Source organism: Haliotis asinina, chromosome 9 (assembly GCF_037392515.1).
Source record: "Haliotis asinina isolate JCU_RB_2024 chromosome 9, JCU_Hal_asi_v2, whole genome shotgun sequence".
In the NCBI taxonomy this organism is placed as follows: domain Eukaryota; kingdom Metazoa; phylum Mollusca; class Gastropoda; order Lepetellida; family Haliotidae; genus Haliotis; species Haliotis asinina.
The window spans coordinates 56,627,406-56,645,193 of record NC_090288.1 but is presented as its reverse complement, the minus strand read 5'-3'; the positions used below and the strand labels follow the sequence as shown (position 1 = coordinate 56,645,193).

Below are 17,788 nucleotides of genomic sequence, written 5' to 3'. Positions count from 1 at the left end.
GTTAATCTTCCACAATATGATCTACAGAAGAAATACACTCAGACTATATATGTATATAGTAATAGATCATGCATAAGAGTGGTCTTTCGAGTTTCGATTACTTCTTGTAAGTACTGTCACGTATTTGACTGAGCGAGGGGTGGGGAACGGTAACGGCACTGATGGCAGTAATGGCAAGGTAACTGTCTTTATCGACGTCGTTAATTGATGCGTGGGATGAGAGGAGATTACATATAACCTCAATTAGATGCCCTGTTATCAACAGAGGATCAGTGTATGGAAAGAAGGTATCACGTGTGTAGAAGACTCTACGGTAAGTGGCCCGTAAACGTTCCGGTTAGAATATTGGCCTTCATCAATCTATGTTTGTCGTGAGAGGCTACTAACAGGATCTGGCGGTCAGGCTCGCTGGTTTGGTTGGCATATGTTATCGGTACCCATTTGGAGCTCATGACTGCATTGTCAGTGACGGCGTTCTGAATGACAGTCGAGCCTGGACCATGGAACCCAGTGGTTGACGTCTTGACCATCGATCTACCTAATTCCGACATGATCACACCAAATCAATCATCCCGCTAGTAGCCTCTTTCGGCAATTTTTGCTCTCGGACAACTTTAATCCGGGTGTTCACGGGTGAGTGTTCAGATATTTTTGAACACATCAGTGTCGGTGATCCTTTTAATCTGCTGACCTTTGTTTGAAAGTAATGTGATAATACGTATGGGTTTTATATGGACTTTATATGATTACATTACAATGAAATTTTATCCGTGGAATAACATTGGAGTGTAAGCATCGTGTGGGAAACTCACATATATAAACAGACATGGCATGTATACGTAAAATATATAAATACGGAATGTGTACATGGATTAGAATGTACATAAATACGGAATATGTACATGGATTAGAATGTACATAAATACGGAATATGTACATGGATTACGAATATTATTTATGTTATGTTTAGCGGGAACGTTCACGGAACGCTTATCACATGACTCTTATCATATTATTCTGCAATTTGCAAAACATTCTTCTTTTAACTTTGAAGGAAACATGTGCATAGCGTTCTTACATTCTTCGATGAATACATACATTCTATGAATTTACGTTCATCCAAATTTGAACTTCATGAAATTTGATAATCTGCATCCAGGACCATGTTAATATGGATTACGGTACATAGGCCAGTGGGCGTTTTCGTTGATATATCTCATATATATTCCAGTTGATGCTCAGTTGGTATGCGCATATGCATAGTGACAAGGGTTATTTACGAGGGTAACATCCAAGTAAGTTGTAGTTAGATCTACATGATGAAATAAGCATCATCCTGCCTGGACACCGTTCACATCAATATGGATTCACCCAGATGGAGAATTCTCACGATGGGGATTGCCGAAATTGATGTTGGGTCACTTAAGAGGGGCAAACAGACTAATGAGGTTTAGATTGCAGGTGTTATTGAGTACAAGATGCCTGTAGCCTGTATATTTAGACGTTGATCAGAGTCCGGTTCTTTGTACTTTTACCTATGAGTGAGTGAGTAAATGACTTAGAATGTAACGCCACATCGGAAATATTTTAACCATATCGTGACGACATTTATGTTTTGGTAACGATGACTGTGATTGACACCTTTCGTATGGATGACACTTTTTTATTCTTTGAAGTGACATCTCACAACCACTTCGTCAGGTGGACACATGTACTTTTACGTCACTGAAGAACCTGTGTACATTTGTAGAATATACATTCCGTTTCTGATGAACGTGGTATGGTTTGTTGACAATATGTTTGGTGTATAAAACTGGACTCAGTAAGATCAAATCTATATGACAGCAACTTGTAAATAATTGAATCTTGATAGACAGTCAGGTGGTCAAAAGCATGAGCATCGATTTACGCAATTGTCATACGACTATATGCGTCAAGCAGTGGGCCGTACCACCCACTCCTGTTAGTGTTACCACTATTGCAACTGAAAAGAATCAATAATCACCCTACCTTCTAGTGGAAAAAGTGTCAGCATGTCATTGATGTCACGAGGCTTAAAATTAGCGTCTTGCTATTGTTTTAAAGGGTTGTGAAACGATTCAGTTATATTTCACTGGCAAATGAAATACCACACTAGTGTTGTAACATCGTAACCCCTCATCAAAACCCAGTTAATATAGCCCGTTGAATTTAACGAAATTTCGTCCTATGAATTAGTGCTCTGTCTAAGCGCGTAGACAAACAGCTGTGCTATCACATTCACCGTGGTTACCGGATGCATCTGCTGCAAATGCCAAGGATCCGAGAAAATAGTGACTCAAAGCGCGAAACTTGGCAGTATACACGACCATAACATGTTCGGTCGGAAATGTGTTTCACAGACAGTTCATCAGATGTTCTAAATGATGCCGATGGCTCGTTAGTTCACATTTTATGTTGCCTAGAATCTTGTTGAAGTAACGCTCGACCTTGCCTACACTCCCTTGTGGTGTCCCGACGGTAATACAAGGAGATGACGACTATGTATCAATGACAATTTAGGTCATGATTTACCGTAAATGTAACTTAAGGCCTTACATTGTGTGTTAATGGTCAGTGATGATAAGGCACACTAACTAACTCAAACGTCATGTGAACGTGAAGCACGGCGCTTGAGGGGCCGCGACGACCGTCCAGTGTGGCAGCATCAAATCCAAAATGTCAGAGTTTGTCTTTCATTCGTGCTCTTCAGAACACTGATTTAGAAAATATACTTGTTAATTTGTAATTAGCATTATATCCTTTTAGAGGACAAAAGTGAAAAGATGTTCCTGTGAATAAATTTGGTAAAGTGTCTCCGAAAGATCAGGTTCCCGTGCCTAAGATAGTCGTAAGTGCCATTCATTAACATTAACTTACGACTATCTCAGCGCTAAGAGAGCTTCGAAAATCTAGGCCCCGATCCACAAATTGTTCGTAGCTCTACAACATACCTAAGCCTGTATTTAACTGCAGAGGTTATGACAGGTCACGCTCCGTGGATCGGGAACCGGGCCCCGTTTCACAACGATCTCGTAAGCCTGAGACCTCGCAACTTTTCATACTATTACACATAAGGTACGAATGCTACGAGAAAAGTTAGGAGATCTGAGGCTTACGATAACATACTAAAACGGGGCCCTTTGCTACACAATTAAATAACTAGATTGACGAAAATGAACCGTGTACATTGTTCCAAATGTCAGAAATTTATATTGTACAGATATCATCCTGAAAATATATGATTGCTCTAACTTTTGAAGAACATTTCACCAGGTGTAGCTGAATCATACGTATTACGATGCCAGCTCAGATTAATCCATGCGAAGTTTTTGTGGTACTCAGCTTGTAACTAAAACGGGTACAATGTTGTCTGAGATTAAAATTACCCTCGGCAGTATCGACACACAGTTTTGTCTGTCTGATACATGCATAGTTTTATGAACATGTTTAAGTCATGTTAATCCCCCAAAGGATATTCCGGTTGCATAATTCGTATTATAAATGTGGTGGTATTGTACTGTAGTGTAGTGTAATTCTTGAGCATGTTCACAGGGGAATGGACTGAACGTGCTCAAATCAGCGTTTGAAAAAAATATGATGAGCTCCTTCAAAATTCAATGCCGTATACATGTGTAGATAAAGTCGTTATAACCCTAGACGATATTCTATGAATGCAGGACGGACAAGGGTTACGTATGACAGCTGTTCAATGCGATCTGTCTCCGTGTCGAATAGATGTCCAACACCCAATACTCTTCTCATACGTGAACACATTTTGTTATATTCGTTACGGACACTCACTCACTCACTCAGTTCTTGAAACCACTAACCAGCGGATCATTGGCATAGTTGTGGGGTGCGGGTGGTGCTGGGCTAGTAGCTCTGAATTCGATCGTACGCTTCAGGGTGTTTTGATAGACGTGCATGGCTTCACTATTGTTTCATAGTCTTGAAGAAGAATGATAACACCTTTCTGAATATACACCATTGCTCTATAATGGGGCCCCGTTAACGTTCACCGCTTGTCAGAGAAGGCCAAGTTGACCAACTTAAATAAAATTCGTAATTCACTTGCTCCACTCACTAAACTCTCACGGGTTTTTATGAAGTCAAAAGCCTACTTGATCTCTCAGATGACACTGTTTTCTGATAGGTTTATCCTCCTATTGTGTAAAAGTGATTGGTCGAATTGGCGGTGATGAGCAATTGATTCGGTCGGTCTGACTAAATCCAATTTATTCTGTAACAGACTGGTCTCCTCATCTGTTTCTGATGGCTTGCAACCGGTGTGTTCTTTGACTGGAGGAGCAGCACTGAAAGGTAGTTGCCATTCTATATAGGATGGTAATGTCAATGTTCAGTCACGTTGAATTAGGAAACAGGACACATGTACTGAATTTCAATTATTTTTACCTTTGTGTTGTTGGCGCTAATGTAAGAAATTTACACACGCACGCACGCACATAAACATACTGACCGAGACCACCCCACCGAGAGAGAGAGAGAGAGAGAGAGAGAGAGAGAGAGAGAGAGAGAACTTTACTTAGTAACATGAAGATGAATGCCGACGATTATCAACATGGTGACAGAACGCTGGCCTCTAACGTGGAATAAATTCTTCAAATATTCATGGTTTGTAGAGCCATCATGCCAAACTCCTTAGTGCCCAAACACATATCAGCGTCACTTTCCTGTAAGATTCAACAACTGTCGCTACGACAAAGAAACCTGCACATATTGCTTCAAAATTGGTCCTTGGCATCTCAATCAAAAATAATTACAGACGAATGCACACGGAAACGAAGTGGTTTTCGTTTACGTCAAATTGGTGTTAAGTTCCTGGGAGCGCCGTGCCTTGCATTCCTTACAATCAACAACACAACATTGAGTGCAAATTCAGAGAAGAGTTGACGAACACAAGAGAGAAGTCATCTGTCAGACCGATATGTTCTTTATGTGTGTGAGCCAATGAGTTTAGTTGCATGTCACTATTTGATGGGAAATGAACAAGAGACACTCAGATATTGTGTTTTCTTATTTGTGGTGGTAATTAAACTAACTCTAATCATTACTATAATTCCATAGGGCCACTTCCGTTCCATTACACTGTCAGGTTGAACGATGTGGGCAACGTTTTGTATTATTGATTTGCTGCTGAAGGTTTTCCTTCACATGACTGCTACTTTTTGAAGCTTTTTCAGGGATGCTGTGTCTTGCTTCCTACTCTCCTTTTTCATGTTCAACGCTATGTGCTTGATATGCATTAGAGCAAAAATGAAATGTGTCTCTTTCACTGCAATTGGTATTCCGAGATGTTTAAATACAAATACATGTCATATCAAATGAATCTATTATTTTAGGATATTTATATAGTGCACATATCCATGCAACTGGCGCTGGTATTTGTTTCCCTCGGTCATTGGAGGTCAGTCTCAACGTCACATCGTATTGTCAATCTCAACTCCCCGGGTAGTATACACCTCTGGCTGCCGCTAGGTGCACCGAGTCTTATTGTGGCTCTCTCATCCTAACGAGGTGTCCAATTCACAATTTTCGTAGTCTGGGACACAGTCATAGGTGTATGCACGTGTTTATGTGGCCACCATCTACCAACGGATTCGTGGGGTTTATTAAGTGAACATGGTTGTGTACTGTACATTAGGGTTTGTGACACCACTGAGAGAGTCTGCACACAAAGTTGATCCCAATGTTTTACACCCGGTCACACCTCAAAATTGCTGGATCTCTAGTTTGGCGCTCTAGCCAGCTCGTCCACCGCGCTCCACAGCATTGTTAAAGTCACACGCAATCAAACAATCAAACACAATGTACACACAGTTATCACTAATTCATGATGTATCATATGCATTGCTGCTTAAGAAAAAACAAATAAACAAAAGTTTAAGCGTATAATGGCAAATCAAAAGTGCAATATTTTGTTCGTGGGTTTAGGTCCCTCTAAACGAAGCGGCCGCGATACTGAACCCAGTTAGAGCCGGTTGGTGTGCACCTAAGTGTAACGAAGCTTTTTCATTGGCTACCGCTTAGCCGGCTGTCTGTTTATGGCTTATAAGCCCGATATGTGTTAATTGCATGTGGTCAGTGACTGAAATTGTGCATTGCATATTGCTATTAACAGACAGGCAGGCAGACATATGTATCTATAAACCAGACTTTGAGTTTTCTCGGTGACAGAGTCTGCTTATCACAATCAACATCTGGTGGTTTCTGTTTGCTTTTTTTTAAAAAGAATAGATTATTTACTCGTTTGTGTGCACAGCCAAGATAAGACTAGTACTGATCACGACCTCATTCTCCGGGCAGGCATACTGAATATTACTGTTTCAAACTCCGAGAACCTCTTCACTACGCATGCGTTATAAGCGCAGCGCACTGTAGGTGTTGAAACCACTTTTTCACCCAGCGCCGGGGGAAAACTAGTAAATCCTTTGAGCTACGATTTCGCGGGGGTTTTTCGTCGCGTTTTTTTTGCCAACTATATAGGTTGAATTGGCATTTTTTATGACTTGTTTCGGTATGTACATACCGAAAGTTATCAGAATCTGCAAAGTGTTTTACGTTGCATGTGACCTTTAGCGTTAAAGCTGAATTACATTTAGATTAAGACAGCTGTAAGCATCACACAATTATAAAGAATGAATATATATCATCACCAGCAAGAAAGAAAGAAAACACCTCAGATAAAAAATGTTAATGTTGACTGTCACCAGCAGTGTGTTTTAACTATGTACAAAGTGTAACGCGGAAACAAACACACTCCTCTCTCCTCTCTTTTCATCATATCGAAACTAACTCTGGTTTGAGTATCAGCTCTGTGAGGTACACGTCCTTGGTGATTTGAAAACCAAAAAGTAATCACATAGGTGAAATTATTTCGAGTATACCTTAGACTACATGCTGTGCAAATGTGACTTTAGGAACGGTATGTTCATACGTTCTCTATAATGGTTTCTTCAGACTGGAAACAACATCATTATGAAGCCAAATATACGTATTGTTTAAGTTGTGCACATTTACACTTGTGTAAACACATGTTTATTTTATAAAGACTGAACATAAAAGGCTGCTGTGGAGACGTCACGCGGATTTAATGTTTGGGTTTTCTTCCGCTAAATAGATTTAAGGTATATTTTTGGCCATTGTGTTGCAGCATAATAACTGTTATTCTGCATACGTGTTTCAGTACTTCTCATGTGCTGCAGGGAAGATCTTAATTTAACGCAGTTTCACAGGAGTATTCCACACGATAGACAGAGGTTAAATCAAGCGAACGGGCTCTTTTCTAAACATCTGTCGTCCATCAATAACAGGGAACATCAATTGATGACCTTATGACCTGGTGCTACGGGGGAAATGGTTGTAAATTGTTGGCACATTGTTTTGAAATTCACTCGAAAATCACAGGTTTGTCATTTCACGAATCTAAAAGCTGTAGTTTCACAGGCTGCGTGTTTGCAGTGTTTATGTCTGACAGAAGAAGGTATACTCTTTAATGAATGGGAGATGGAGAAAGGGATTCTATTTAATTATATCCCAAACGAGGCAGTGGCAATTATATCTTGGGGTTATATAGGCATGAATCACGAGGTGGATAAGAACCGTAATGCTATGTTAGCATGACAATTCGCATGCATGTCAGACTGACTTAAATATTTTAGGTAGCATTATATTATCAGATGTATATTGCCAGATATGCACACCAACACTAATGACTTCGTTGTGTTGTGCAGGAGATCTTCTCCTCTTACGTGAAGCAGGTGGTTCTATCCCTAGCCATGTCCGTACCAAACCGCGGTGACTGTTCATACCCTCCCTTGTGTTTCGGCATTGATAGTGTCTGGTAGGTCCTCGGTCAGCGCGATGTAACCAGATTTAGCTTATCCATATGCATGTTATGTCAAAGAGAAAGTACTTAGCTATTACATGGGGTTATCAGTTAGTTCAGATAAGCAATTACACATTCAAGATCTAGGTCTTTGGCGTGACGAGTTAACGCTTTAATCATTAGGCTACCCCAACAGTTGGTATTACAAATTTCCATCAGAGTGTAAATGTAGACACGTATTTGCTACGAAAATACTTTCATGAATGATAACTGAGCCAAGTTTACCTACGTTGCTCTTAGAATGTGGAGCATGCAATTGTCCATTACATAACCTACTACATTTCTATTTACGTGTATACATTGTACCAGATATAACTTCTTGTACTCAAACACTGCTTTATGTACTGGTAGCGTATCATGAGCACCTTTATCAGTCTATACATTATAAAATGAGCCCGTGGCATAATGTACCGAAATAAACTACTACTTTGCTATTAGGCTACCCTGTCGCCCCACACATAGAGAAGACCTCGATGATCATGAACGCGACCTTACACACCTATTCACATCACAATGATAAAAATCGATATTTTTGTCTCGACAAATATCGATTAACGAAATACTATCTTGTATTGGCAGCTTCGGTGTGAGGATCTACTTCTATATAAATCCCATATATTGTATAGCGTTGTTACCAAACCGATTTTGCTAACATTGGCATATGCCGATAATACAATTTCTGTCACAAAGGACAACACAATCAAATGTGATTACAATCTTGTCGATCGTGATTAATATACCAACGTTCACTTTAGCGTGCTTATTAACTTTAAAATCTAATTTGATGTTTAACTAAGCATTAATAATAAAATTTGTGTCGTTCTTTTATCATGGCTATCCAAGCGTACGGTTCAATTATACTACTGCACGGAGGCCTTTCAGTTCCAAGTAGGGTAATTGTCGGCGTTGTTAGTACTAAAGAGCAAGTAAGTGAGGTAATTAGATGATGATGAGTCGGCAAGTACATAAGTCGTGGACGGGGAGACGAGACAGCTGTTTCACCTGTTTCCACCCTTGTCTCGCCTTACACCATGTGATGTTAAAACTATACTTCCCTGTGCTTGCACAAGAAAGGTACAACCAAATGAGAGACTGTCGTAATTTATTTAAGAACTGGAAAAATTAAAATGAAGTGCTGATGCAAGTAAGTACAACAAAACATGATAATTTAGTTTTTTTGCTACGAATCCTGTGAAGTCAGTATGAGTCACATTGAACCCTGACAGTTTCTTCTTCAGGGTAATACTTGACATGACTTTGGATGTGTGCAGTACCTGTAGGTTTATGTTTGTCGTTTCGCGAGCAAGTGGTGTCATACCTAATTTATATTGATTAAGAAAAACGTGAATTATTTGGAGCAAGTCCGGAAGCTAGTTTTAAGCTCACGCCATTTCTGTAATGCTAATCAGCCGAGATGTCACGTCACAGTTTTATACGAATACTCTGGCTGCGATAGGAAAGGTCATGCGCAGATCGGTCTGCCAAAGTGAGTTTAGAATACACAGGCTAAATATAGACTCACAATTATAACAGCAACACACACAGAATAGAAGAATAGCTTACTAGACTCATCTCATGCAAAACTTAGTGACGCTATCAACATAAGATGCCATGCCTTAGCTTGTGTTTGTGTCTATCAATTGATGGGGCGGCTTTGTTCACCATTTGCCATGACCAGGTTGACCAGGTCTCATATTCCTTTCTTATGGATACCACCATATGGATTAAATATTGCTGAATGCGGCGTAAAACTAACTCACTCATTCACTATTCCTGGATACATTTCCATGATATTGTAGGATTTGTAATGAGGCAAAACGTTTTTGATAGGGACAACAGTTTTGTTGATATTATTGATTATTATTTATGAGGCAGCAAATGGCGATGACTGATGCCTGAAAGGGGTTAAATCACTGACATTGTGTGCCTGTTTCTGAAAACGTATGTTCGAATCCGAATTGGACTCTAGCCTAAAAGTACAGGATTCCGTATATCACAGATAAAGCGTAATCCCAAATGTTCCTATAATATTTCGCGCCTTTAAACACCCAGATCCTTAGTAACTGAATTTAACATCTTGGACCATAGTACATTTCAGGATGTAAGAATTATTTCAGATCAAACTCGGCATCACGTCACTGGTTTGAGTGAAAGCGTACCTGTTGATATTGTTGATACCTGTAAATGTTGTTGACTATAAAAGATTTATGTGTATTGCTACTCGTTTGTTGCTGTTTCTGTACCTTTGACAATTTAAACGTTTCTGTTTCAGACAAATCATGGATGCAGGCGCTTACATTTTGTTGGCCTTACTTACATTCTGTGGACTTGGATGCGGTATTTCAGATTTGGGTAAGTTGCCTACAAACAAACGTAGAGACAGACAGGCTATGACTAAGCATTGTCTTCATTGGTGTGAAATCTGCTTGTTACACATAGAGGTCTAACCCCGACGCCACAGTTTGTCATTTGCCAAACATGATGGATTTGTCTGAAGTAAACCTGCAGGGCGAGTCGTCCCGCTGTATTCCGTAACGCTTCGACAATAAAGTTTTTGGATAGCCTTGCCCTCAGCAGTATATTTGGAGCTATCGTCTGGTAATCTTTAAGAAACTGTTGATCCAATAGTGGAGGCACATTGAGCAATAGATCTGGATGTATTTCTGCTGAAAGATAACCCGGATTATATAAAAACATGGTAAATGTGAGGTCAACCTCTGGGCTGACTAATTGTTAGGGGTGGAGGCGGGGGGGGGGGGGGGGGGGGGGCATAGTATGTATGTATGTATGTATGTATGTATGTATGTATGTATGTATGTATGTATGTATGTATGTATGTATGTATGCGTGTGTTTGTGTGTGTTTTGTGACATGTGTTCAGTATGAGAAATGCACACTACATATTTACCTGTATCTAGAGTCACAAAGTGCAACATATATTCTTCGAACGTGAATTGACTCACCCCCAAACACACCATGGTAACCCATTGAATACACAGTCAGTATTCTTATCACGTTGGTTCTCGTTTGTTTACGCAGGTCACCTTTAAGATGATCGTTTCTGATGATTCAGTGCCCAATATTAAAGAACGACATACAGTAAACAGTATTTACTCAGAGGAGTCAAGACTGGTGTCATGCTCTACACAGTATGTATGTGTGTGTGCTTGCGTGATTGTTTGTATGTTACGCGTGTTGTAACCGTAATTTCTATTTATTATTGACTCCATCAGGTTTCTCTATAAAGAAGCGAACCCGAATTGTTGAAATCATACGGTACATCATAAGTTTTTTATTCCATGGCCAAGAGAGGCAGAACAAATAATCCTTTCAACTGCTTTGGGCAAATCCATTCGCCGATAAACGAATTCCTGTAACTATTCGATACAAACATGGTTTATAAATGTGTTGTAGCGTGTTGGAAACTGTGGGACTTTAATTACAGCAGTGATCATTTATTCAGTTGTATTTGATTTAAGCTTCGGCGCAGTGGCACAGCTTGAATCATTCTAACCAGTCCGCACTCTCACATGCGAAAAGTCACGCCGGCGGATAGGTCAGAACATTACATCATACGGTCCGTCTGTCACCAGATGAGAACGATGAATTGCAAAGTAATTCCACATCGGGAATAATTCACTGAATGTCAATACGGTACACGGCAATGAATACCCTGTACTCAGACAGATGTGCCGTTTGTTATTTTTATACGCTACATGGATGTATCATGTTATTTGAACAGTAAGACATATTTTGGCAGAGGGGGCACATCGAAAGAAGAACACTGCAACCACGTGCTACTAAAGGTACAGGGCATCAGAGCATGAGGAGGGTAGTCTCATGAAAGTTGTTGTAATCTGAAGGCTTGTTTCGACGTAACTTATAATAACGCGGTGATATGTAATAAACTGCAGCAAATTGTAATAACTCTGCGGCGAATTGTAATACCGAGGTAAATTGTAATACCGAGGTAAATTGTAATAATAACAGCGGTAAATTGTAATAACTGCACTGCTGTAACTAGGTTGATGGTTTGACTTCCTCCATGCAATTACATATATGCCACTGGTGGCAAGTGTGTGCCGATCTAAAAGAGTTCGTGATCGTTCGTTAGGAATTTGACCATGAGCATGTGTTTGACCATGAGCTTGTGAGCAAGTTCATATGCAACCATCTGGTAATCATTTGACAAGCCTATATTTGCAATGTTCCACAGTAATTTATCACTCTCCCAGTGTTCAGTAACATCCTTTCCGGTACATGTCATACACACACAAGAACCGTCCATTTCGTTTTTGTGTTTAAGGACATCCAGCAAAACTGTGAACCGATTTTTATTTCGCACTTACTCTCCATACCGACCTCATTTAACGGAATTAACGGAACCGGTATTGGAATGACATTCTTTTAAGAACAAATACTTTCAAGTGATTAAAAACGGGATGGGGTCTTAACGCTCCTTTCTTATTTGACACGTCATCGTACCTCATTTGCGTAGGTCGATGCTCATGCTGTTGATCACTGGATTGTGGTCCAGATTTGATATTATTATTCCAGACTGCAATATTGCTTATTGCTGATTTAAAAACCAAACTCTACAGATAGTCATCTCAGATTTAAACAAAAATATGTTGCAGTGACCTGCACAGTAGAACTGCGCAATATATCTGGTATACCGGTATTTACCGGTTCAGACATGAAAACGATACGTATTGCGATACGCTTATCAAAAACCGGTATTTTGACATGCTTTCGGAATCTCTCGTAACACGCGGAAATCTTTTATTTCCGTTTTTCACACAGACAGGTGTGGTGATAATGATGATAATGGCGATGATAGTTGCAATAAATGATGATGTTTGTGGGAAGTGTGTGGTGGTGATGATTGATGTTGATGATGATGATGATTTTGGTAATGGTGTGGTGATGAAGATGTTTATTCTTGTAATGGCAACGATGGTTGGAATGATCGTTGTGAACATTGCATTTCACTGGATTGCTAATTTCGGTTTGAAGTTTTTATCATTCTTAATTTTTGTTCAAGTGTTTCGTAATGTTTTGGATCTGGTTGTTTTGAATGTTTACTCATTAATGACCAGTGGTATCTGACATATCTTGAGATCTTGAGATAAATAATATTTACGTTTCTTTTTTGTCATGATTATATTAAGTATTTATTAAGGTTTAATGAAGCATAGTGATTTTGATGTGTTTTTGCGTTGCAAATCAAGCATCACTCGATTATTATAAGTAGTTAAAAAAGAACAAGAAAAAACCCAAAAAACAAACCTTCTTGCAAAATATTGCAGTAGATATCGCAATACATGCTTTCGCATCGCAGTGTATTTTCGATATGAAAATTCTGTGCAATACCCATCCCTACTCTACAGGTTCCCTTTGTAAGTAGATATGCAGCCACCTTAATCGATATTTGTACCATCTGTGGGCTCATGTGTAAGCATATATATAATATTATATATATATTCAAGTATGACTATGCAGATGTAAATAGCGTGTCCTATGTGTGTGCATGTGCGTGTGCGTGTGTGACGCTATATGGTCAGGCTGTTTGCTTATGAGTCAACGATTGTCTGTTGTAGATGCTTCTAACGACGCAGAAGGATTCAGCGAAGATTCGATTGAATCAAAGAATTTTCCTCTGCCATCAGACTTAAAACGAGAATGGAAAACAATGTTTCCGGATCAGAAGTACCGCCATGTTGGAATAGGAAAACGGACTCTGGACTTCTTTCGCTTTCACAGTAAAATCGGGAAACGTCTTGATCTCCTTACCCTAATTAAAAGTAATCTACATCAATCACGTGACATTCTCAGGAAGAGCTACAGGCCCAACCCAAATGAAAGATCGGCCTATAGATTTGGGTCACCACTTGCCCCCGTAAGGAGGTCACTCCGGACGCGGAACTACGGTCTGCGCTTGGCTAACAGTCGAATGGCAGGTGTCTACCGAGGCGCACGGTCACAAGTGGATCCAGTGATGCTAATGTTAGGATTAGGGAAATAGGAAACGGATCCCAGAAACATGAGGCAGTGTAACGAGTTGTTGTATCGTGTTCTCAAAGAACGTTCAAACATTGGAATGTCTACGGTATTGTTAACTTGCGAGTCTAATAGTATATATTACGTATTTACATGTATAATACTGTGTACAAAACATGCCCAATTACATGTTTATTTAACTGAACTTAAGCAGGCAATGTCTGGTCAGTTTGATTTCGTAATCACGCACCTCTAGAAAATGAATGACACTATGAACGTGCACTGTTGGAGTACGAATGGTTTCGTTGCAAAAGAAACCTGGAAATACTATTTTCGTAAACAATTGATACCATTTTAGGATAATTGTAACAGAGAGTAGATATTGTCTCGTTCCTCAATGCACCAGTAAGATGTGTTGAATGCATATACGAATTACCTGGAACGGACACTTAGGCCCAGTAAAGCTCTCGTTATCAAACAACATGATCGTTACATTATTAGAGAAGTAGAACATTAAATGTCACAAATCTGCTTTCAAAATCGTTTATTACTGGTTATCAGTGCAGTTGGAGCTTTTGTCAACTCAGTTTTCGATGATTCTCGAGTAAGTTGTATTTAATAGCGTTTTGCTTTATCTGGAAACTGCCATTTCCATGAACATGTAAGTTAATTCCTATACCCCACAGGATAGTATTGACATTCGTTATAGCCTATAGTTCAATACAAGCTATAGGTGGACATTAAGTATCATTACATGTCGAGACAGATAACAGAAGATGTAGTGTCAATACTTCCCAGCGATAGATGCAATATTTGCATGACGGACCATGCTTGTTCTGCTTCGCTGCGTTGATCATTTGTGTAGGTGCTGGTAATAACGTCACATCGCACCGGTGCACTGTCGCAAATAATTTGAAATGACGTCATCCATTGATATTCGTGCCCCAAGGAATTTATCCCCGGAGTTGGTCTCTCTGGAAATCGTTGTGTTTCACAAAAAATGAACCGGCGATGGGTCAAACACAGCAGAGAATTGCTTTTGGATCGAACCTCCACTTTCTCAAGATCATATTTGTTGGTTTCAGTGGATGATAAACGTCTTTGTCTTTTTTCTAACTACCGATTTTATTTGACAGAACGTACCATAGCAGACAATATATCGTCGAAAGGGACGTTGCGCTTTTGATCCACCGATTTTTTTTATCGAATCGCTTGTTTTGCGCTATAACAGTTTTGGTCAGCTTAATATCTTGATAACATGTTAACCTTAAACGTCTTTAGACTTACCTCACCCAACACACCATAAGGGAAATCTGTTAAAAAGGGAGTTAACTTCATAGTCTTACCATTTATCTTGTGTTCTTTCTGGTATCATCTTGGTAGCGACGCATGGAGAGACATCTATATGATATTGTCGAACTCGTTTTGTTTGTTTATTTGTTGTTTAACGCCGCATATATGTGTCTGCCAATAACCTACACTGGATCCAGTGATTGAGATCATGAGCAGCAATTGATGCTATGATTCAGCCAAGAGCTTTTGTGTACCCTTATTATGTGTGGTAAAAGAGGACAAGCTTCACGTCTAAAACAAAATCTGGCACCGTATCTCAAAAACGGACACGCCAACGTATTGTTGACAAATTAAACAAACATTTTCTGCAATACAGTTTTAAATGTGCTTTCAGTAAATATGTACCTCATTGATATTTTAATCAACTGTGTCAATTTATCGTTGCATTGCAACTGTATTTCATACTAACCATTCGAAGGGTACAGAAAGACCACCTGCTCTTTCTAGGCCAACGATGAAACCTTTGAGAAAAAAGATGGCTTTACAAGCGTTTTAATAGTTGTAGCCTTTGTTAAGCAGAGCTGTTAGGGTCGTAGATGTCCGGTAGAAATGGCGCCAAGGAAGTGCGGCATTGTGTGACAGAATTGCACCAGCGCTGTTCCTGCTGTGTTACCGGTAATATCTACCGATACCTTGTAATTGCAAAAGGGAATCGATTAACTTTTTTCATTTGTTTCCTGAGTATTTGGCTTGTGGTTGAATTGAATAGTAACCACGACAGCGAGAGGGCACTGTCACGCTCTTAGTGACATTACATTTTATTACATATCTGGTTATCATATATACATATATGTATAAATAAAGCCACGTATCAAAGATCCTAAGATACCCTTGTACCAGTATACTGTGTAGTGCGCAACAACTGACACTGGTACCCAGTTCTGTTTTTGTCTCTCTACTTAACAAAGACCGATATCAGCATTGTTGTTTGTGAACGTGACCAATTTTATTGGATTGATTGATATATCAGATTCATTGTAATTAAACAATGTATTCTTAACTGGACGTTTTCTTTAGCGTTTAAGTGTGGGATGTGAGAAGATATACCTTAATGTTCACACGTTATATTACTTCAGAGGCATGGATGTCATCGATTCCCAATCGCAGGTCGACGCTCATAATGTTGATCACTGGATTGTCTGGTCCAGATTCGATTACTTACAGAACGACGCCATATAGCTGGAATATTGCTGAGTGCGGCGTAAAACTAAACTTACTCACTCAGCAGCACGCATTCAGCCATGGTAAATGTTGTTGTTTTTTTTCATCAGAAGTACAGCTGTCAGCCTTGTGCCGAGCTGTAGGTACTTAGTTGCTTCCAGTAACGAAATAAGAAGTGATTCTTAGAAAAACGGTGAAACCCCGTACTTTTAACATTGCTGAAAGCATGCAATTCGTATGGATTTCACTGTGTACTGATTAACGTATCATTTGTACGGATTAATACACCCTGCGTAGATTTGTACGTTGACGAATTAAGAGGATTCTGACAACTAATCACCTGGTTTGAATTCCATTTATCGATTACGTAACGTATTCCTATTTTACACTTATTCACTCGTTCACAGGGCTTCACAGCATATTTGCGAACTGGTTCTAATCTATATTTCTGATGTGTATTTTGTTCATGTCAACGTGTGGACATTGTCATATATGTATCATCATATGCCCTCTTCACGTAACTTATGGATACGCGTGTGTTGTACCGTCGCCCTCTTTCAGAGAACTCGCTGACACAAAATAAGATACAAAAATTAAATGAGAAGACAATGTGCACATTTCTTTGTGCGGATCCTTGAGGCCATATGTACTAAGTTTCTGGTTAGCTATTCTCGAAACGCTCGTAGCCCTATGAACTAACACATTGCCCATTCTTAACACATTGGCTGCAATCAAAGTTAAGAATTCTTAGGGCTACGCACGTTTCGAGAAGAAGGGCTCAGATTCTGACCCCGTCTTAGACTTATTCATCTGAAAGTTCTGTCCACTAATTTGTTGTGCGTATATTTTTCCTTTCTTGTCACTCACGCCTTGTTGTCTTTAAATACGTTTTTGTTCATTAAATACGGACACAAATATGACACCTTTCTTTCTTGGACATTTCATGTATCTCCGAGTACCATTCTTAAGGACAATAAATGATGGTTTGGGGACTGTATGGCTTTGTTCTTTGTTTACAGCATTTGGGTTGAGCATTCTTTTATGTGCAATAGTGGTAACATGGGTTGTCGTCTTAAGGTGTGTGGGGGGTGGGGGTGGGGGGGGGGATATCGCCCTTGTGGTCACCTTTCAAGCCTTTGTGGTCGTATTCTGCCCGGTCACTTGTTTTTAACACGTAGGACCCGGGGTTCCTTCCCCCCATAGGTAAAATGTGTGAAGCTGACTTCCTGCGTCAAGCCATAAAGGTGTGGGATAGAACTAGTGCTTGTGGTAAGAGGCGACTGACGGAATCGGGTGGTGTGGCTCGCTAACTTGGCTAAGTCATGTCATCGTATCCTGATTGCGTAC

General features: G+C 39.7%; 1 long non-coding RNA gene across 1 annotated transcript in view; it reads left to right on the top strand.

Moving 5' to 3' along the window:
- Positions 1-17,434, top strand: part of LOC137296899 (uncharacterized) — a 52,288-nt gene extending 34,854 nt beyond the window's left edge. The window contains exons 2-3 of the long non-coding RNA XR_010957673.1: positions 10,200-10,279; positions 13,528-17,434. This is a non-coding gene — a long non-coding RNA (uncharacterized lncRNA). The remainder of the gene's footprint in view (positions 1-10,199; positions 10,280-13,527) is intronic.
- The last annotated feature ends 354 nt before the right edge of the window (positions 17,435-17,788 follow it).